Genomic DNA, 22,541 nt, shown 5'->3' with positions numbered 1-22,541 from the left:
ACTGAGGCACAGAGAAGTTAAGTGACTTGCCCAAAGTCACACAGCTGACAACTGGCGGAGCCGGGATTTGAACCCATGTCCTCTGACTCGAAAGCCCACACTCTTTCCACTGGGCCACGCTGCTTCTCCATGGTTAGGCCCCTGCACTATCCATTAGGCAACACTGCTTTTGTTCACACATTTGGCAAAAATCTCCGTGAACCCGCTGGTATTTTCTGCTTGCCCAGCTTCCTGTGTATTCATCGCTTGCATTATTTTTCACTTATTTCTCTTGTTTACTTTCTTTTTTGGTGTGGAACACTTTCAGACTCATACAGATAGTTCCCGTTTCCTCATTCATCTTTTTTTATTTTCATTGCAAACAGATCACTGGATTTTTCATTTTAGGAAATATTCAGCAATGACAAATATCATTTCAGAAGAATTAGATTTATTACTTCTATGCACAGCCTTCCTGATTTCCGGGGGAAAAAAAAATGCCCATAAGTAGAACAATTTTCATAAATGGAAGAGATGATCCGTGACCTTTAGATTGTGATTTTCATTCCTTTATCCATGTAAGAACTTGCATTTATATGGCTCATACATCCTACTCATGAGCTCACGTATCTCTGCTTGAATTTTTTACGACACATTTGGTTCAGAGCGTGCCCCCCAGAGAGGAGAGAGAGAAAACAGGCGTGATTAATAATGAAAACCCACCTCTGTGAGTGCTTGGTTCATCAGGTAGTGCACATCGCTAAGGAGATTATTTGGGCTTCACATTTCTCTCTCAGCCATCATCCCTATGGTATAATTCATTCATTCATTCATTCATTCATTCATTCAGTCGTATTTATTGAGCGCTTACTGTGTGCAGAGCACTGTACTAAGTGCTTGCGAAGTACAAGTTGGCAACATTATGGAGACAGGCCCTACCCAACAGCGGACTCACAGTCTAGAAGGGGGAGACAGACAACAAAACAAAGCATATTAACAAAATAAAATAAATAGAATAAATATGTACAAATAAAATAAATAGATAAATAGAGTAATAAATATGTACAAACATATGTAATCTGATTATTTCTCTGACACTACTAGCAGTGGGTCATCTCCTTCATGTATGTTCTACTTGAATAAATTGACGTCCCTTTTTTAAAGAAATTAGAAAATACTCATATAGTATTAGGTGCGGAACAAATACCACTTTATCGTTATTGAGGGGAGAGAGGAGTGAGAATCTTACCACGTGGGAAGGAGCCGGGCTGAAGCATACTGTGCCCCCCTCGTAGCTCTGTGGGCAACATCAAGAGTCAGTGTGACAAGCTACGGCATAGACGATTCCAAGAGGGAAATGGAGGCTAGGAGACACATGATGACACATGACCTGTATATATGTATATACCTGTATATATGTTTGTACGTATTTATAACTCTATTTTATTTGTACATATTTATTCTATTTATTTTATTTTGTTAATGTGTTTTGTTCTCTGTCTCCCCCTTCTAGACTGTGAGCCCACTGTTGGGTAGGGACCGCCTCTGTATGTTGCCAACTTGCACTTCCCAAGTGCTTAGTACAGTGCTCTGCACACAGTAAGTGCTCAATAAATACGATTGATGGATTCTATTAATATTAATGCCTCCGTCCCCTCTAGACTTTATAAGCTTCTTGTGGGCAGCGAATAGTACCCTGTTGGGGTGTTCTCTCCCAAGCGCTTAGTACAGTGCTCTGAGCAGAGTAAGCACTTAATGAATGCCATTGATTGATTGATATAGTGATCATTTATATGTATATGTAAGTTGACTGTACAAGTATGAAAGGTCAAATCCAGTAACACTATAATAAATCCAGCATGGCCCAGTAGGTAGACCGAGGGCCTGGGCATCAGAAGGACCAGAGTTTGATCATTCATTCAATTGTATTTGAGCGCTTACAGTGTGCAGAGCACTGTACTAAGCGCTTGGGAAGTACAAATCGGCAACATATAGAGAAGGTTCCAACCCAACAATGGGCTCACTGTCTAGAAGGGGGAGACAGACAACAAAACAAGTAGACAGGTGTCCTCATTCCTGCTCTGCCAGTTGTCTGCTGTGTGATCTTGTCATTTCACTTACTTGGGCTTCAGTTCCCTCATCTATAAAACGAGGATTCATTCATTCAGTCGTATTTATTGAGCGCTTACTGTGTGCCGAGCACTGCACTAAGCGCTTGGGAAGTCCAAGTCGGCAACATATAGAGACGAGCCCTACCCAACAGCGGGCTCACAGTCTAGAAGGGGGAGACAGAGAACAAAACATATTCACAAAATAAAATAAATAGAATAAATATGTACAAATAAAATAAATAGAATAATAGAATTATAATATGATTACAGCTGTGAGCCCCATATGGGACAGGGACTGTGTCCAACCTGATTAGCTTGTATCTATCCCAGCACTCAATACAGTGCCTGGCACATAGTTAAGCGCTTAACAAATACCATCGTTACTATTATTAACAAATACCATTAAAAAAATCCCTGGTAGGTTCTAGATCTCAGGACCAAGTCTCATCTATTGCTTCTAGTGAGAGATGCCATCGTATGTCCAAAGACTCTAGTACACTGCTTTCTGAAAGGTATCTATTAAACACCTGCTGAGAATGATTTACGGTATTAACTAAATGATACAACAAGGCAGGGAATGCATCTCCCAGCTCTGTTATCCCGTACTCCCCCAAGCATTTAGTATAGTGCTCTGCACACAGTAAGCGCTCAATAAATAAATATGACAGATGCTGACAACCACATGAACCTAGTTGTAGTGGTAATGACATGCAGGGCTTCGTAAAGTGCCTAGGGCTTAGTACAATGGTCAGCGCTTAGTATAGTGCTCATCATTTAGTACGGTACCCAGCACTTAATAGAGCCCTTGGCACCTAGTAAGCACTTAACAAAGGTCCCAATTATTTATCATTGTTATTATTATTACTATCATCATCTTTATCATCATCTTAGCACCTACTGACTGCATTGCACCGAATTAAGTATTTGAGAAGTGCAGAAGATACGTTTTCTGCCCACACACAGCCACTGTGCTCTGCCTAAAACTGTTTTTCTCTCCTCAGCTGATACTGCATTCTGACCATTGGTCTTTCGGAGCATGCCTTATTTTTCAAAATCACTGACCTATTTTTCTTCCTTACTTGACATATAGGGGCTCTATGAACCAGACTCTGCCAATACTGCTAACCTTCAGAGTTAAATTCAGGCTATTACTTCACAATTCAGGTTCGAGAGTTTTGAATTGCAAAATTCTCCCCCAAGATAATTGCCCCCACTCCCTGCTATAGATATGAGCAGCCTTCTCTAGCTAGAAAATGGCACTGAATAAAACCTAAGAGAAATCCCATTTTCTTCATCAACGATTGGTAGACGGCCAACCTCGCCACTTCTTGGGCAGCTTATTTTCTCATTTTTCAAAGGAATTTATTTTCTCTCATTTTTCTTCCATCTCGGGTTCTGAAAGTCGCAGCCGGGACATGTTCTTTATGACGCCTTTCAACCTTTACTCACCTTTTCTCATAAAAATAATCCCCCCCAAAAAACCCTGCTAAACAACCCAGGGTTCTAATGGCAGCTCTGCCACTCACCTGATCTGTGACCTCTGGCAAGTCATTTAACTTTGTGCCTCAGTTTCCTCATATATAAAGTGGGAATTAAATATCTATTCTCCTGCCCACTTAGACTGTAAACCCCTTGTGGGACAGGGGCTGTATCTGATGGGATTATCTACCCCGATTCCTCGTACAGAGCTCAGTCCAGAGTAAGTGCCTAACAATACCCCCTATTATTGCTATTATTATTACTTTATATTTATAGAGAAGCAGCATGACCTAATGGAAAGAGAATGGGCCTGGAACTCAGAGGACCTGGGTTCTAATCCCAGCTTTGTTATTAACCTGCTGTGTTCTGTGATCTTTTGCATGAGTTATTTACCTTCTCTGTGCCTCAGTTCCCTCATCTGCAAAATGGGGATTCAGTACCTTTCTCCCTCCTACTTAGACTGTGAGCCATGATGGACCTGGTTGTCTTGTATCTACTAGAGTACTTGGAGTATAGTATGCACTTACCGAACAGTATTATTCATTCATTCATTTAATCAATCGTATTTATTGAGCGCTTACTGTGTGCAGAGCACTGTACTAAGTGCTTGGGAAGTCTAGGTTGGCAACATATAGAGACGGTCCCTACCCAACAACGGGCTTACAGTCTAGAAGGGGGAGACAGACAACAAAACAAAGCCTGTAGACAGGTGTCAAAGTCGTCAGAACAAACAGAATTAAAGCTAAATGCACATCATTAACAAAATAAATAGAATAGAGTAATAAATAGAATGAGTAGAATAATAATAATAATAGAATAAACAGAGTGATAAATCTGTACAAATATATATACATAAGTGCTGTGGGGAGGGGAAGGAGGTAGGGCGGTGGGGATGGGGAGGAGGAGAGGGAGAAGGGGGCTCAGACTGGGAAGGCCTCTTGGAGGAGGTGAGCTCTCAGTAGGGCTTTGAAGGGAGGAAGAGAGCCAGCTTGGCAGATGTCGGGAGGGAGGGCATTCCAGGCCAGGAGAAGGACGTGGGCCGGGGTATTATTATCTATATTATTATTATTAAAGCTTGTCTCAGGCCGTTCGTTTTTGCTGTCAAAACTACGATAATTACTCCAGCTTCAAGCCATGGAGGACTAAGTAAGGTCTCCCAGGGTCCCCCATCTAATGTTTTTTGTTATAAATACTTCATATTTTCATAGAAGACAGAGAAGGGGATTTCAGATTTATCCAGAGCTGCTGCAGGGGAGGGAAGCTGGAATCTTTATGTCAATCAGTGATATTTATGGAGCGCTCACTTTGGTCAGAGCACTGTACTCAGCGCTTGGGAGACTCAATCAATCAATCGTATTTATTGAGCGCTTACTGTGGGCAGAGCACTGTACTAAGTGCTTGGGAAGTACAAGTTGGCAACATATAGAGACGGTCCCTACCCAACAGTGGGCTCACAGTCTAGAAGAATCCAGTACATCAGAGTTAGTGGACACGTTCCCTACCGGCAACTTGCTGACAGTCTAGGTGGGGAGGCTGTCATTAATAGAAATAAATAGATTTCCGGATCTGGGCGTAACTAAGGGGACTAAAGGGAGCAATGCCAAGGGGCTAGGAGAGGTCAGAGATTCTACCCTTCTTCTCATCTCCCGGAATTGTGCCTCAGGAATAGGGATGTCAGGTGACATCAGTACATTCAGCTCCCTGTGGCTTCAGCTGGGTTTTTTTTTTCTTTTTCAGTTTGGAACCACACATCCTTCCACCATGTAAGGGCTTAGCACTGTTTAATTGTAAAATGAATCTAAATTTTCTAAACTTCAGTTCACCGATCAATAAATCGAGAGCATTTGAGCACCTTCTCTATGCCAAGAACTCTACTGAGAGCATGGGAGAGTAGGAAAGATTCAGAATACAAGATCCCCGTGGTAAAGGAGCTTACGATCTAGAAGGGGAGATGGACAGCCACATAAATTACAGAGGGAATGATAAATGCATGAACTATGGAAGGCATGGTAATATAAGGACTTGGATGTTACTATGTCACAGCCAGCTTTGCAGCTCGTCGGATCCTTCCAGATGAACAACAAGGCCTCTTTTCCCCCCACAGTTGCCCATAACGTGTTGCCAACTTGTACTTCCCAAGCGCTTAGTACAGTGCTCTGCACACAGTAAGTGCTCAATAAATACGATTGAATGAATGAAAGAAGAACCATCAAAAGCTCCCTTAAACATTTGATTTCTCTCCCCTCTTGCAGACATTTCGACGGCACAAGAAGGTTCAACCTGATTTCAATCATATAGAAGGGAGCACAGACCTGTATTTCCGGACCTGGGTTACGAAGACCGATCCATCCTTGACTATCAGTAAGTTAAATCTTTCCCTTCCTCCTTCACTCTCCTTCCTGGAATAGTAATACAGGTGTCTACGTAGGTACAAGTAACACATCATGTGGGAATGCCAGCCCGGATTACGGAGGGAAAAGGGGTAACGGTTTTCTCTTCTCCTCACGGAGAGCACCAAAGTGTGATTTGAGCCCCCTCCTTCCTCTCTCCTCCCCTCCCCTTCCTCCTCTTCTCCATCCCCCCCCCGCCTTACCTCCTTCCCCTCCCCACAGCACCTGTATATATGTATATATGTTTGTATGTATTTATTACTCTATTTTATTTGTACATATTTATTCTATTTATTTTACTTTGTTAATATGTTTTGTTTTGTTCTCTATCTCCCTCTTCTAGACTGTGAGCCCACTGTTGTGTAGGGGCTGTCTCTATATGTTGCCACCTTGTACTTCCCTTGTACTTCCTTGTAATAAATATGATTGAATGAATGAATGAATTTGTCAGTCGCTGTAGTGTGGGCCATTTAGGGGCCTGGTTAGGGGCAGCGTGGAGGAAAGTATGTACATATGACCCAGAAGTGTTTCTCTCTCCTTTAACATCTCTTCATGACCTTCTTGCCACCTTCTTCTTGCCCCTGTCCTGCCTCTAGCCTGGGCCTCTCCCTCCCTCCTTAAATACAACAGACAGTTACTCTCCCCCACTCTTCAAAACCTTTTTAAAGACACATCTCCAAGAAGCCTTCCCCGACTAAGCCCTCCTTTCCTCTTCTCCCACTCCCTTCTGCATCGCCCTGAATTCTTCCCCTTATTCGTCCCCCTTCCCAGCCCCACCCCTATGTCCATATCAGTCATTTATTTCCGTCGGTCTGTCTCCCCTCTAGACTGTAAGCTCATTGTGAGCAGGGAATGTATCTGTTTATGGTTATATTGTACTCTTCCAAGTGCTTAGGACAGTGCTTGGTATACAGTAAGCACTCAGTAATTATGATGGAATGAGTGAATGAAGAAAGTCTGCTTTTGCTTCCTCTGCAGACTTTTTCTACTTAAAGGAGGCATATGGGAGCGGGGAGCCTGTTTTTCCCCTTTGCCACCTCTTCTGTGCACTGATGCTTCCTTGGCCATCGTGAAGGGGGAAAGTCAAGCTCAGAGATTTAGTTTCCTAGAGAGATAATGATGGTATTAAGTGTTTACTACGTTCCATGCACTGTACTTCTGTACATGGAGAAGCAGCATGGCTGGGTGGAAAGAGCCTGGGCTTTGGAGTCAGAGGTCACGTGTTCGAATCCTGGCTCCGCTGTCAGCTGTGTGACTTTGGGCAAGCCTCTTAACTTCTCTAGGCCTTAGTTACCTCATCTGTAAAATGGGGATTAAAACTGTGAGCCCCCCGTGGGACAACCTGATCACCTTTTAACCTCCCCAGCGCTTAGAACAGTGCTTTGCACATAGTAAGCGCTTAACAATTACCGTCATTATTATTATTATTATTACTAAGCACTGGGGTGGATACAAGCAAATCGAGTTGGACAAAGTCCCTGTGCCTCATGGCGCTCACAGTCTCAATCCTCATTTTACAGGCGAGGTGACTGAGGCCCAGAGAAGTGAAGTGACTTGTCCAAGGTCACAGCAGACAAGTGGTGGAGCTGGAATTAGAACCCGTAACCTTCTTACTCCCAGGCCCGTGCTCTAACCATTATGCCGTGATGCTTCTCAGATAGCCATTCCCAGCATACCTGCAGGATAACCTCTGCCCTTAGGCCTTCAGTGTTAGGAAAACCTTAAAGAATTCTCCACAAATGTACTAGAGATAAATCTCAGGTCTTGCAGATTGCGAACAACCTGACACCCTAAGTGTCAGGAGCGAGAGGAAAAAGGGAGGTGAAGTGGAAGCCATCTGCTCGTTCCTGTGTGAGGGAAAGAGCGAGATTTTCCAGCTTTGGCCATCAAATAATTTTTCTGTTCCGAAGATTCCTTGGAATACAGTCCAGATGGCAGTGTAATCTGAATATTTATTAATGTGACAGAAATATGTTTCTATTGCCGTGAGGTCCCTTATAGCTGTCAGAGCTCATTAAGGGAAAGAAGTCTACTGAATTTCCATTTGCCATACTAATAATTAAGTTATTAGCAGCCATAATTATATCCAGCTATAAATCTTGGTGCTTCCTGAGGGGTGGGAAAAGACACTTGTGAAACATATCGAGAGAGATATTAAAGGGAGAGAGTATTCCAGTAGAAGTTTTGCTATCTGCCAGGCTGTGGAGGTGGCAGTTCCCTGTTCCTCATAAATTCTCGTTAACTAAGGGTGGAAGATTCCAGACTTTCCCGGCAACCACTTCCAACAGGGAGATGGAAGGGGGGACTGTCTGTTTATCGGATTAGCAGAACACCTGCTGTTTGCTTTACCCACACCGTGATAATCACAAGTATTGGTTCAGGAGCTGTTGTGTGCTGTGCACTGTACTGAATGCTAGGGTGATTACCAGAGAAGAAAAATACGTAGTCTCTTCTCTCTAGTAAGCGCTCAGTACATTACCGTTGATTCGGTGAGAGGAAGTGAACAGAAGAATGAAGGGAATAGAGGAAGGGGAAGAGAAATAGGACCTTCCAAAGACAAGCTGCCCACCCCCTTTTTTGGGGGAAAAAACGAGAATACTCAGTTCTCTCAGAACATATATTTTCATTATGAATTTTGAATAGAAGTCAACTGGCTATTTCATCCTGCAAACACAAGTCTGCCGGATGAAACGTGATGTGATTTCCAAGAAAAGGAGTGTGCGGCTTTTGGGATCGGTTAGGGAGCACGTTCTGTAATGTGAGTTTTCCTGAACGTGGGCCTTGTCAAGAATACAACCCTGACATTATAAGGAAACTGAATTTACTTTATGTGCTGTTTCGTCTATTTCTACATTTGACTTGATCCTGTTAGTTTTCCATTTGTCACTGGGTGACTCTTTCACCACTTGGAGTCTAGCCTTGCAGCCAAGTAGGGGACATCATCCTTCCTTGACTGTGAGAAGCCAGCTCCCGAACCGAAAGGAGGGAGCCACAAAGCAGTTGGGGAAGCTCTGTAGACACAATGCAACACTTCCTGAAAATTAAAAAAGGGATTTTTCTCAACCGTCCCTCCGCTTGAAGGATCGAATCCAGCAAGAAACAGCCCTTATGACCTGCCGAAAAAGGAGTTGTTACACCCAAACTGTACAATTTCCAAAATGACAATAATAATAATGATATTTGTTAAGCGCTTACTATGTGCCAAGCACTGTTCTAAGCACTGGTGACGTTGTCTCTAACCTTTATATACTGCTGGTTTTTCAAGAAAATACATTTTGATCAATTATTAAGGTTTTTTTTTCGCAAGTTCTACTTGACTGAGGAGCCTCAGCGGACGGATGGGAGATATTGCATCCATTCCCATTTGTTTCAAAGTGTTGGTTGCCTTTTTCTACTAGTACGTGCAGCTGTCACTGGTGTTGGCAACAGAGCAGCCAAACGTGTGTGTGTCTATGGTATTAAGTGCTTATTATATGCCAGGCACAGTACTAAGCTCTGGGTTAGAGACAAGCTAATAAGGTTGGGCACAGTCCCTGTCCCACATGGGGCTCACAGTTTGAGTCTTGGCCCCAGTGCTCAGACCCTGTAAGCACTCGATATTCACCCCACCCTCAGCCCCATAGCACTTATGTGCATATTCGTGATGTATTGAATAATAATAATGATGGCATTTATTAAGTGCTTACTACGTGCAAAGCCCTGTTCTTTCCTTCCTTCCTCTCCCTTCCTCTCCCCCTCGTCCCTCTCTCCATCCCCCCATCTTACCTCCTTTCCTTCCCCACAGCACCTGTATATATGTATATATATTTGTACATATTTATTACTCTATTTATTTATTTATTTTACTTGTACATATCTATTCTACTTATTTTATTTTGTTAGTATGTTTGGTTTTGTTCTCTGTCTCCCCCTTTTAGACTGTGAGCCCACTGCTGGGTAGGGACTGTCTCTATATGTTACCAACTTGTACTTCCCAAGCGCTTAGTACAGTGCTCTGCACACAGTAAGCGCTCAATAAATACGATTGATGATGATGATGTTCTAAGCGCCGGGGAGGTTACATAGTGATCCGATTGCCCCACGGAGGGCTCGCAGTCTTAATCCCCATTTTGCAGATGAGGAAACTGAGGCCCAGAGAAGTGAAGTGACTTGCCCAAAGTGCCACAATTGACAGTTGGCGGAGCCAGGATTTGAACCCATGACCTCTGACTCGCAAGCCCGTGCCCTTTCCACTGGGCCACGCTGCTTCTATTTATTGATGTTAATGTCTGTCTCCCCTTCTCGGCTGTAAACTCCGTGTGGGCAGGGAATGTGTTAACCAACCCTGTTACATTGTACTCTCCCAAGTGCTTCGTACAGTGTTCTATACACAGGAGCACTCAATAAATACCACTGATGGATTGGATTCAAACTCTATTCACTCAAAGCTAATTCAGCTTAGTCAGTTGTTTATTTTTTGTTTTCCAACCACTTTTGCGGAGCACTACACCTCACTTTGTTTGCCCATATAGGTACGTTTCACTGGCAGTGGTATATCACTGAAGACAAAGTAGCCATGAAAAATAAGGATATTTTTCACCCGAAGTTATTCCTTAGTGTCCCCAACTCCCACAACCCTGCAGCGTGGCTCAATGGAAAGAGCCCGGGCTTTGGAGTCAGAGGTCATGGGTTCAAATCCCGGCTCCGCCTATTGTCAGCTGTGTGACTTTGGGCATGTCACTTCACTTCTCTGACCCGCAGTGACCTCATCTGTAAAATGGGGATTAAGACTGTGAGCCCACCGTGGGACAACCTGATCACCTTGTATCCTTCCCAGCGCTTAGAACAGTGCTTTGCACATAGTAAGCGCTTAATAAATGCCATTATTATTATTATTATTATTATTACAGTGCTCTGCACACAGTAAGTTCTCAGTCAGTGTGATCGGTTGATTGTGCTAAGCCCTAGGGAGCATGCAGTCGAGATGGTAGACACCATCCCTGCCTTCAAGGGGGTGTCAGTCTAGTCGGGGAGACGGACAGCAAAAGAAATCACAAACAGTGGAAACGGCGGAGTGTAAGGAGATATTTCTGAAGACAGTGGGGATGGGGTAAGTATCCAAGCGCTTAGGGGAAACAAACCCCGGTGCATAGGTGATGCAGAAAGGGAGAGGGAAGGGAGGGATGGGATGATGAGAGCTAAGGCGGTGGGAAGTGATCCAGGACTGGGATGCCATACGGAGCAGGGAATGGCAACCAGGAGTGGCAGCAGAAGAGCTTCTAAAGTAAAAAGAAAAGAAGCGGGCCCAGCTTTCTCATTTTACCCACTTGACAGCTTGTTAGAGAATGCCCTTTCATATGGCAGTAGATCCCCAGAAGAAAAAGGAAGCACGATAACAGGGAAAGATCAAACACCCAGCACAAAAAGAGAGCTCAAAAGCGCCTTCATAGATGAATAGAAGTCAACCGCTGGGCACGTTCTTGCTATAATCAGTCAATCCGTGGTTTTTGTTGAGCGATGACCGTGTTCAGGACATTGTTCTAGAGAACTTGGGAGAGGCCAATGCAACAGATTGTTGCCAACTTACTTGTACTTCCCAAGCGCTTAGTACAGTGCTCTGCACACAGTAAGCATTCAATAAATACGATTGAATGATTGCATGAATGCTCTGCACACAGTAAGTGCACAATAAATACGATTGAATGGATGAATGAATGAACAGATCCCTGCCCTCAGCTAACGTAATCTCTCTTGTGCCTTGTCCATTAGAACTAGGCAGCTGGGCAGGAAATGTGTCTGTCTGGTGTTGTGTTGTACTCTCCCAAGCACTCAGTACAGTGCTTTGCAGACAGTAAGCTCCCAATAAATACAATTGAATGAATGAATACTGGCAGTCATACATACACTCTATAAATATTATCCACTATGATTCTGACAGCTAATCAATCAATCAATCAGTATTTATTGAGTGTTTACTGCATGCTGATAGAAAGTTGATAGACACATTCCCTACCCACAATGAGCTTACAGTCAGCACTGAGCAAATATGTTTCTTTCAACAAAAGTGTTTCATTAGGACAGCAACTTGAGGCAGAACATTTATGTACAGTTGTTTAACGGGAAATACACAGCCTTCCCTCCACACCTTGACAAGAGCAAAGAGAGAGGGATTCAGCGTAATTTTATGCTGAAAGAATGATCTTGTTATTCTCATTTTTGTGGTTCCCAGATCACAATAGTCTGATTTGTAAAGATCAGTCAAGACACTCCTCACTTCCTCCCGCTATGTTGATTCATTATTTTTACCGCAGAGCACTGTGACCTTTTCTTTTAATACAAGGAACGTGGAATCCTTGTGGCCGTGTTTAAGCACAACCCGTGTAATTTTGCAGAGGCTAGAGGGGAAGGATCACTAAAGTCTTATCTGGTAGTGAACGAGTCTGACAGAGACCTTATGCCTTCTCAAGAGAATTAAAGGAAATGCCACGAGTTTCACTGGTCACAAAAATACCTCATGTGCTTAATTGACAGGTTGGAAAGAAGGCCTTGGATTGTTTTTTCATGGCCCTAAATGCCTAATTTTAAAGATCACAATTCGTTATTTTTGGAATGAAACAAAGTTACCTTTAGCGAGTGCAGAGGGGTTAGTTTTGCCTTAAGACTGCAGCCCCGATTTCAATCATTCAGTCCCTCAATCGTATTTAGAGGAGCATAGAGAAGCAGCGTGGCTCAATGGAAAGAGCCCGGGCTTTGGAGTCAGAGGTTGTGGGTTCAAATCCTGGCTCCGCCAATTATCAGCTGTGTGACTTCGGGCGAGTATCACTGAACTTCTCTGTGCCTCAGTTCCCTCATCTGTAAAATGGGGATGAAGACTGTGAGCCCCACGTGGGACAACCTGATCACCTTGTATCTCCCCAGTGCTTAGAACAGTGCTTTGCACATAGTAAGTGCTTAACAAATGCCATTATTATTATTATTCAGTGTGGGCGGGGGGAGGCACTGGGGTCGACCTCTGCCAGACTTTGAAGGCAGGGGTAACATTAATCAATCAATCATATTTATTGAGTGCTTACTATATGCAGAGCACTATACTAAACGCTTGGGAGAGTATCATACAACAGAATTAGCAAACACGTTCTGTGCTCATAGTGAGCTTGCAGTCTAGAGTCCGGGCACTTGGGAGTAGAGAAGCATCGTGGCCTAGTGGATGGAGCCCGGGCCTGGAAGTATGAAGGACTTGAGTTCTAATTCCGGCTCTGCCACTTGTGTGCTGTGTGGCCTTGGGGAAGTCACTCCACTTCTCTGGGCTTCAGTTCCCTCATCTGTAAAATGGAGCTAAAGACTGGGAGCCCCGTGTTGAGCAGGGACTGTGTCCAACCTGATTAGCTTGTATCTACCCCACTGCTTAATACAGCACCTGGCACCTATTTATTATTTGTTTATTTATGTAGTTATATTACTGTCTGTTTCCCCCTCTAGACTGTAAGCTCGTTGTGGGCAGGAAATGTGTCTGCTTACCGTTCTATTATATTCCCCCAAGAACTTAGTACAATGCTTTGCACACAGTAAGCGCTGAATAAATATGATTGAATGAATGAAGCGCTTTAACAAAGAGCAGAAAAAAAAAAGACAGTGGAGTTAGTAGACTTGATCGCAGTCCTCAAGGAGTTTCCAATCTAGCAGAGCACAAAAAAAATCACAGGTTGGGAAGCAGCTAAGTCCAAGGATATTTACAAAATACAGGTTGGAGTTGGAGACTGCTAGTCGCCTGCCTGTTCTCAGGGACCCTCTCTGCGAAACTAGAGGGGGCTCTGCACTCCCCTGTCCTGCAAAGATTGGTAAACGGCCCCATTAGTAATAATAGCAATAATAATAATTGTGGTATTTCTTAACCACTTATGTGCCCGTCACTGTTCTAAGCACTGGGGTCGATTCAAGATAATCGTGGTGGACGCAATCCCTGTCCCACACAGTGTTCACAGTCTTAATCCCCATTTTACGGATGAGGGAACGGAGGCCCAGAGATGTGAAGTTCATTCATTCAATCGTATTTATTGAGCGCTTACTGTGTGCAGAGCGCTGGACTAAGCGCTTGGGAAGTCCAAGTTGGCAACATCTAGAGACGGTCCCTACCCAACAGTGGGCTCACAGTCTAGAAGGGGGAGACGGAGAACAAAACCAAACATATTAACAGAATCAAATAAATAGAATAAATATGTACAAGTAAAATAAATAAATAGAGTAATAAATACGTACAAGCATATGTACATATATACAGGTGCTGCGGGGAAGGGAAGGAGGTAAGGCGGGGGGGGATGGAGAGGGGGAGGAGGGGGCTCAGTCTGGGAAGGCCTTGCCCAAGGTCACACTGCAGACAAGTGACAGAGCTGGGATTAGAACTCAGGTCCTTCTGACTCCCAAGGCCGTGCTCTATCCACTAGCCCATGCTGCTTCCCGGAGTAATATGTCACCTCAGGGTAGCATGTCCCAAAGAAAAGTCTCGTATCCCCAGAACCATCACAAGAATCAGCCTAAAATATCCTTTATAGTCTCCTCTTCTTTAAAATTGTATTTGTTGAGCACATACTGTGTGCAGAGCACCATACTGAATGCTTGGAAGAGGACAGTACAGCAGAGTTGATGGATACGTTCCATGTCAATGAATAGCTTACCTTTTTCCTTTTCCTCTTAGGTCTCATTTTCCCACTCCTTAATTACTCAAAGCCTCACTCATTTAAGTCTCCCCCATCCTCTTCATCACAGACTGAGTCCTCTAAGGTCTCCATCCAAGTAAGCCGAAGTGAAGGGTTAAATAAAATGAAAAGGAATTCGGACTGTTTTCTCTCTTTGAAAAGAATTCGGGAAATTGAAGACTTCAATGAGGTGGCCAGACACAGGCAATCCAACAGTCCGTGATGTCCTTGCCCTCAATTTGGGGGGTTTGGTTGCCTTCCGCACAATTGGCTATGAGATGAACAACTTCCTTCTTCGTTTTGAGTTTGAGTTGGTCTTAAATGTGAGGCCCAAGCAGAATCTACTTCCATCAACTCTCTAGAAATGAATATAGCCATCTGGGGCCCCCTAATTAGTGTTGGAAAAGTTAAAAAAACAACAACAACAGTCATTCTCAAGCTAAAGAAAACAAGGGCACATTTTGAACAATGATTTTGCTTACCAAAAATACTCTGAACATATGGATGTTGTGAACATATGTGTAGATTATCCATATGTGCCACTCACATGAGGTTCTTTTTTTGCCAAAGGCCACATTTTTCAAACAAAAAAGTTATTTTTCCAAAGTCTTGTTGATTATTTCTCTGTTTTTTCCATTTCTGTGGGATCATTGAGCAATTCTTCTGTGAAAAATGGCACTGTTACCAGGAAGCTCCAATAAGATTGGAAAGCGCTTATTTATATCCTACTTAGCCCTCACGTATATTTGTCCATTGAATGTTCTTATTTTGCTCACCCTAATTATAAATGGGTTTATTTCTGTGTCTGCGAATAGAGTGTGAGCTCCCTGGGGGCAGGAAACATGTCACTTCTTTATTCTGTGCTTCCCAAGTAGATTCTTGATGAATGTTCCTGCTCCTTTTGGAAAATATATCTCTTTAGCTTATAGGGTAAGCGGTGTCTTTCCTCCAAGAGAAATGTGGGATCTTCTTCAGTTGCAGCAGGTATCAGCGGTGGCCAGACTACAGCTAACAAGCCACCTGCAGCAGCGTGGCTTGGTGGAAAGAGCACGGGCTTGGGAGTCGGCGGACGTGAGTTCGAATCCCAGCTCCACCACTTGTCTGCTGTGTGACCTTGGTCAAGTCACTTAACTTCTCTGTGCCTGTTACCTCATCTGTAAAATGGGGATTAAAAGTGTGAGCCCCACGTGGGACAACCTGATTACCCTGTATCTACCCCAGCGCTTAGAACAGTGCTTGGCACACAGTAAGCGCTTAACAAATGCCATAATTATTATCATCATTAATATTATTAGTATGCACTTCACCATCGGAGGTGAAAAGATGGATGAAACTCCCATTAGTGGATAGGACTGGCGACTGATTGATCACATTAGCCAAAGCAAGTCCTTCCCTGTGGGGCATGTATTCATTCAGTCGTATTTATCAAGCGCTTACTGTTTGCAGAGCACTTGCGCTTGGAAAGTATGTTTATGCAGGAATCAGTGCAGCATGAAGTCCAAGGAACAGATATCACTGGGGAAAGGGAGATGAACCCATTTGCTAATCACATTAGCAGAGGGTTTATGCAAATATCCTAGGCTACCTGGGCTGTTAATTTTCTTGGGAAGACATAAGCATTGTATATCCCTTCCTTCACCAGGGGACACTTCTAAGAATGCCTTTGCATGGGGGCTAGCCAATGTGGCTCTTCGTAAAGATATCTAATTTGTCAGGAGCCAGATAATCCAGTTTTTGTTGTATCAGACGCCTGAAACAGAAAGCTTGAATCAAGGACTATCTTAGACCAGCTCTTATTTAGTAACAAAAAGGATGCCGGGGTTCAAATGCTCCTGTCCTTTTAATTTAAGCATTTTCAAATTGTAATGATTTGAAACGTGCAGCAGAATTATCACAGTTATTCCCAATAGAAAAAATGTTAGCAGGGTTGTTAACTGTGTGGCCTAGTGGATAGAGCCCAGACTTGAGGGGCAGAAGGATCTGGGTCTAATCCTGGCTTCACCACTTGTATGCTGTGTGACCTTGGGCAAGTCACTTCACTTCACTGGGCCTCAGTCCCCTCATCCTGTCCCTGCTTAGAGAAGCAGCGTGGCTCAGTGGAAAGAGGCCGGGCTTTGGAGTCAGAGGTCATGGGTTCGAATCCCGGCTCCGCCACATGTCTGCTGTGTGACCTTGGGCAAGTCACTTAACTTCTCTGAGCCTCAGTTCCCTCATCTGTAAAATGGGGATTAAGACTGTGAGCCCCACATGGGACAGCCTTATCACCTTGTATCCCCCCGGCGCTTAGAACAGTGCTTTGCACATAGTAAGCGCTTAACAAATGCCATCATTATTATTATTATCATTATGTGGTACAGGAACTGTGTTCAACCTGATTAGCTTGTATCTACCCCAGTGTTTAGAGCAGTTCCTGGCACATAGTAAGCACTTAATACCACCATTATTATGATGATGATGATGATGAGAAAAAGGCTTCTTAGGAAACCGACACACCAAATTAAGCAGTGGATTTGGAGGATGTTGCTTACTGTTTAATAAGCAAGACCAAAAACTTTTTTTATTATGTTTTAATATTAGAGTGGAGAGAAGATAAAGACAATAATAATGATAATGATGTTAAGCACTTATTGTTTGCCAAGGATTCTTCTAAGTGCTAGTATTTGGGATAATCAGGTTGGACACATTCCCTAACCTACATGGGGTTCACAGTCCAAGTGGGAGGGAGAAGAGGGATTGAACCCCACTTTACAGAGGAAGAAAATGCACCACAGAGAAGTGGTCACACTTGACTTGTCAAAGGTCACACAACAGGCAAGTAGAGCCAATATTAGAACCCAGGTCCTCTGATTCCCAAACCCATGCTCTTTCTGCTAGGCCACACTGCTAGGCAGGTGGCTAGATCTTCAGAGATGTGTAAAAAGGCTGTGTTTATAATAGCAGAAAAGCCAAACTAGTTAGACAAAATACCTTATTCAGAATACCTTTACAATGCTGTCTCGGTAATTTGGGGGTGAGTTGGAAGGTTGAAATGTGAGGGCCCATGCGGTTCCCCAGGTACCATTATCCTTCCTTCAAATTGAAATGCTCTTTGCCCAATACAAACATTGTTATGAAAACCTGGAAGTTTTGCTGCTACAAAAACCCTGGTCAAGATGTATTAAATCTGTGCGACAACCGTTTTGGTGTCAGTACTAATCTTGAGTAGGATTCATCAAGAATGCAATGTAATCTGAAACTGAAGGATGAAAGGGAAATCCAGAGTGCAGAACAATCTTGAGATTTTGTCAAGTAAGGGTTGACGAGGTCACACAGAGCAGGTCAAACCCGGGAAATGAGATCTAAAAGGCTAAAAGACTGGTCTTTTCGGCTCTTCTGCAAGTGTCGGAACAGGTTGCCCCTTCTGCCGGTTCTCTTGAGCCCAAATGAACCGTGAAATGGTGGGGGTCGAGAGTGGGAGGGGTGGGAGTGGAGAGCAGAGCCAGGGATTGTAGGCCTCATGGAGAAAAGATAAGTCGTAGCTGGGATGAGAGCTGACTGGAAAAAACAACTGAAGAGGACCATTTTAGGAGGGCATGGAGGGGAGAGAGGCCTCATGAATTGGTTGTCCATGGAGAGCCTTCTTTCACAGACCCATCTCCAATCTCTCTCTTGACTTCCCTCATTCTCTCCAGGGCCAAGCCTTTCTGGTATTCCTCTGCAGCTCCTCAGGAAAGACTGACAAGGTGGCAGGAGGTTGGTGAGAAACTCCTAACTGCCGCTAACAACCCAACTACATTTTCCTCCACACCGTCCTCAAGATTTAGCTAGCGCTTACACTGTGCAGAGCACTCTGGGGGATTTAGAATGAAAGTCAATCAATCAATTGTATTTATTGAGTGCTTACTATGTGCAGAGCACTGTACTAAGCGCTTGAAAGTGCTTAAAGTCGACCCTGATTAGCTCGTACCTACCCCCAGTGCTTAGAAGAGTGCCTGGCACACAGTAAAGCACATAACAAATACCAAAAGAAAAAGGAGAAGACACAGCTCCTGCCCTTGAGGAGCTGGCAGTTTGACATCGGTGCCGAATCGTTGGAGTAGAAAACTAGACAGAAGAGGTAAAGGCTGACAGTTTTAAGGGGCATCACATTCTGCAACATACACTTGTATAAAAAGTGAGAGAAAGAAAAAAATAGACCCGTTTCTAGCCACAGTTACTATAAGAAATCGTTGGAGTAGAAAACTAGACGGAAGAGGTAAAGGCTGCCAGTTTTAAGGGGCATCACATTCTGCAACATACACTTGTATAAAAAGTGAGAGAAAGAAAAAAATAGACCCGTTTCTAGCCACAGTTACTATAAGATAGCATGGTCGAGGACAGTCAAAATGTTGTGGCCTCCTCTCCTCTATAATGGCCAGATGTGTTCTCGAACGATGCTGCGTTAGAAAAGCAGTACGGCCTAGTGGAAAGAATATAGACCTCGGAGTCAGAGGACCTGGGTTCTAATCCAGCCCCTGCCACTTGTGATCTTCAGGAAGTCACTTCACTTCTCTGTGCCTCAGTTACATCATCAGTAAAATGGGGATTCAATCCAATTCCCTACTACTTAGACTGAGAGCTCCATGTAGGATAGGGACTGTGCCCTAGCTGATTAACTTGTCCCTACCCCATTGTTTAACAAGTACTCTAATAATAATTATTATTATTGTACTAGGGAAAGTTTGAGCTATAGAACTCATTGTGTGAAACCCAGGGCATAGAATAGTGCCTGATAGATAGCAAGCACTTAACGAAGATGATGATGATAATGCTAATAATAAATAATAATAAAAGTTCAAACCACAGCTCATCAAATTTTCACGAGATATGGGTAAAGTTGTAAGTCACTCTGTGGTCTGTGCCAGAGTTTAAAAAAATACGGATTCCCAAAGCAATTCACATCCCTGTCATAAATTGGCTCTTTCCTATTTATTTCCTAACCACTTTGCTGATAGCAGTAAAGAAGATGAAAAGAAATGCCCCTGAGAATATCAAGTTACAAAAAGAACCAAAATCCAATTCATTATAATATTGAACCAGATAATATTAACAAAGAAAAAATATATTGGGCCTGAAGAGTATGGTCTCCAGGCCACTTTCAAAACATAAGTTTTTTAAACTTAGTTTTTGAAATCAGTGAATTACTATTTCTGGACTTTAAGCTGTTATACTAGGAAATACAATTTACAGAGCATTATAAAGAGAGATAGATGTGCAATCAGTGGAACGTAATGGACTTGTACTTCCCAAGCGCTTAGTACAGTGCTCTGCACACAGTAATCAATCAATCAATCAATCGTATTTATTGAGCGCTTACTGTGTGCAGAGCACTGTACTAAGCTCTTGGGAAGTACAAGTTGGCAACATATAGAGACAGTCCCTACCCAACAGTGGGCTCACAGTCTGGAAGGGGGAGACAGAGAACAAAACCAAACATATTAACAAAATAAAATAAATAGAATAGATATGTACAAGTAAAATAAATAGAGTAATATATATGTACAAACATATATACACTAAGTGCTCAATAAATACGATTGAGTGAATGAATGAATGATTCCAAATGTTTACATTATTTAAACCATTCGCAACACAAAGCATCAGCAATATAAAACATTTTCATTGAAAAAATATAAAAACTTTTAAAAATGGCCATCTCAACCTAAAAAAAATCCTTTAATAGTCACTCACCCTTCTTTTGAAGTCGGAGTTCTCTAGAGAGGCAGTTAGAGGGAATGGAGGATAGTTAAGCGAGGGGATATAGGAAATAAATTAGCCATCTTGAATTTTCTGTGACTCCCTAGCTATTTTTCTGCTGTGTTTGCACCTTGCAACACTTTCCCAGCTTGTAATTGTGGAGATAGATTTTCCTCTACAAAATGGATTACCCTGCCTCAGTTTTCCTTACTGAATCTCAGTTAATTCTCATTAATAATAATAATAATAATAATATTGGCATTTATTAAGCACTTACTATGTGCAAAGTACTGTTCTAAGTGCTTGACTTCTCCAAGCCCTTAAGTCACTAGACTTCTGAAATTGCCCTTCAACGTGCCCCCCTCCATCTCTCCACCCACCCCCTGCTGAGACCAATGTATTGGCCTTCCAAACTGTGTATGTTGGAGCATATTTCCTCACTGAATAAAGCGTGCAGAAAATGCAGTTTACCTCCATTGATTCCCCTCAAGCTATGGGTTTTCTGGATCAATTAGGGGAGATCAGAATAGTGTGGGGGAATACTAGCAGGCACCTCTTCATGCAAGGAATTCCATACCATCCTAGTCTTTTATCTGTTGGTGGGTAGGTTAGTGCTTAGGACATGGAACTGAAGATTGGAGAGTCAAAGACCAGCTCAGTGATACCTTTCATTCATTCAGTCGTATTTATTGAGTGCTTACTGTGTGCAGAGCACTGTACTAAGCGCTTGGGAAGTGCAAGTTGGCGACATATAGAGACGGTCGCTACCCAGCAACAGGCTCACCGTCTACTTACCTTCTTGAGAGAGAAGCAGCGTGGCTCAGTGGCAAAGAGCACGGGCTTTGGAGTCAAAGGTCATGGGTTCAAATCCTGGCCCCGCCAATTGTCAGCTCTGTGACTTTGGGCAAGTCACTTCACTTCTCTGGGCCTCAGTTGCCTCATCTGTAAAATAATAATAATAATAGTAATAATAATAATAATGGCACTTATTAAGCACTTACTATGTGCAAAGCACTGTTCTAAGTGCTGGGGTAGATACAAGCTAATCAAGTTGTCCCACGTGGGGCTCACACACTTAATCCCCATTTTCCAGATGAGGTAACTGAGGCCCAGAGAAGTGAAGTGACTTGCCCAAAGTCACACAGCTGACAAGTGGCGGAGCTGGGATTCAAAACCATGACTTCTGACTCCAAAGCCCGGGCTCTTTCCACTGAGCCACGCTAAATGCTCAGTAAATACCATCAAGTGATGTATGGGGCACCATTTGATTCTGTACTAGCTGGAAAACAGAAGAACTCTGCTCGATGGTCAGTAGTGTCTAGAATATTATGCTCTCACAAGCGCTTAGTACAGTGCTTTGCACACAGTAAGCGCTCAATAAATTTGATTGAATTACTGAATGAATGAAATACCCCTCTAGCCTCCAAGAGAATTGATATTGTAAATGGAATTCTGCTATAATGCCTGCAAAAAATAATTATTGCTTATACACCATATAATTACACCTCCCCAAAGAGGGAGATGGTAGCTGAGCTTCTCCAGAGAACATTTTGCAAAGTTCTTTACCATCTAGATAGAAAATTAAAATCAATCAGCTGCCTCTCTTTGTATTCATGAAAAGGGCTTCATTTTGTTGTTTAATATCGATGAAGCAAAACCATCGGGCTCGTGGACGGAAAAGGGGCACCTACAATCTCAGCCCATAGTCTCCTACCGTACAATTTACACAGTGTTGTGTTTGTCGGGTTCTAATGAGACTATTGTAGCAGGGAAGTGCATCTTCATCTTGACCCTCCTAATCGGTCTCCATTTTCAATATGCAGGCGTGTACCCTGTTACAGGATACGTATGATATATATATAGATAGAGACGTATGTGTATCAAGTATTTTTGATTCAGCCGAGCTGTGTTCCTTGTAAAAGGCCCTGCATCATGAACGACTGTATTGAGAGGGGTGTTTTCTTGTAGAATCGCATTTTATAAAGTAAGGATCCATCCTAAACATCTGGAATAATGACAGGAAATTCCTTTACCTGGTGTTTACCGTAATGCTAAGCATCGTGAACTATTACGTTGAAGTCATTCAAAAGATGAACATCACCACACTGACCCCCAGAGATCAGCTCAAAAACGTGAAAACGTAAAGCATGAAACAAACGGTAAACTAATAGGAGATTCTGAACACTAACCAGAAC

General features: G+C 43.0%; 1 long non-coding RNA gene across 1 annotated transcript in view; it reads left to right on the top strand.

Annotated features, from left to right (window-relative positions):
- The first annotated feature begins 5,844 nt into the window (after positions 1 to 5,844).
- Positions 5,845 to 22,541, top strand: part of LOC119937521 — a 270,891-nt gene continuing 254,194 nt past the window's right edge. Inside the window, exon 1 of the long non-coding RNA XR_005454143.1 lies at positions 5,845 to 5,930. This is a non-coding gene — a long non-coding RNA (uncharacterized LOC119937521). The remainder of the gene's footprint in view (positions 5,931 to 22,541) is intronic.

Source organism: Tachyglossus aculeatus, chromosome 15, assembly GCF_015852505.1.
Source record: "Tachyglossus aculeatus isolate mTacAcu1 chromosome 15, mTacAcu1.pri, whole genome shotgun sequence".
In the NCBI taxonomy this organism is placed as follows: domain Eukaryota; kingdom Metazoa; phylum Chordata; class Mammalia; order Monotremata; family Tachyglossidae; genus Tachyglossus; species Tachyglossus aculeatus.
Note: the sequence above shows the minus strand (reverse complement) of the source record. Positions and strands in the feature narration are given on the sequence as shown.